Below are 1153 nucleotides of genomic sequence, written 5' to 3' on the forward strand. Positions count from 1 at the left end.
AAAAGGCATTTGACAAAATCCAACACCCATTTCAGATAAATGCTGAACAGAACAGGAACAGAAGAGAAATTCCTCAAAATAAATAAATGCACATATACAAAACCGATGGCCAACATTAGTCTCAATGGAAAGAGACTGAAATATTCACCTTATGAACAGGTACCAGACAAAGATGCCCTTTATTACCACTCCCAGTCAATATTTCAACCATTCATCTGTCAGTTTGTGGTACTGTGGTAGCTTGCATGTTGCTGTGAGGCGGGAGGCTATGTATGCTATCAGAAGAGTCACCCATGGTGTACAAGTTTCAGCAGACCTTCCAGACCAAGACTGGGAAGAAGGACAGGGCCATCTACTGAAAAACACTGGCCAGTGAACACCTTATGAGTAGTAAAGAAATATTGTCTGGTATGCTACTGGAAAACTATATGAATAGCCCAGAACCATTGTCTGATATAGTACCCACAGTTTAAGCCTCTCAGGTTGGAAGGGACTAAAATATGACTGAGGAAGAGCTGCTCTCCAAAGTAGAGTTGACCTTAATGACGGATGGACTAAAGCTTTTAAGACCTTCATTTTGAGATGGTGTAAGAATCAACATGGGAAGAAACAGCTGCAAACATTCATTTGATAATCAGAATGTGTAATGTATGAACTATGAATGTAGAAAAATTGGAAGTTGTTAAAAATGAAAAGGAACAGATAAAGATCAATATCCTAGGCATCAGTGAACTGAAATGGACTGGTATTGGCTATTTTGAATCAGAAAATCAAATGATCTACTATGCTGGGAATGATAAATTGAAGAGGAATGGTGTTGCATTCATCATCAAAAAGAACATTTCAGGATCCATCCTGAAGTACAATTCTGTCAGTGAGAGGATAATATCTATATGCCTACAAGGAAGACCAGTTAATACTATTATTGTTCAAATGTACACACCAACTACTAAAGCCAAAGATGAAGGAACTGAAGATTTTTACCAACTTATGTAGTGTCAAATTGATCAAACATACAATCAAGGTGTATTGATAATTATTGGTGATTGGAATTCAAAAGTTGGAAACTAAGAATCAGTGGGGGAGCTCTGGTAGCATAGTGACTAAGTCACTTGACTGCTAACCAGAAGGCTGGTGGTTCAAACCTACCAGC

This window comes from Orycteropus afer, unplaced genomic scaffold (assembly GCF_000298275.1).
Source record: "Orycteropus afer afer isolate SDZICR_OR568_19922 unplaced genomic scaffold, OryAfe1.0 scaffold00183, whole genome shotgun sequence".
Lineage (NCBI taxonomy): Eukaryota > Metazoa > Chordata > Mammalia > Tubulidentata > Orycteropodidae > Orycteropus > Orycteropus afer.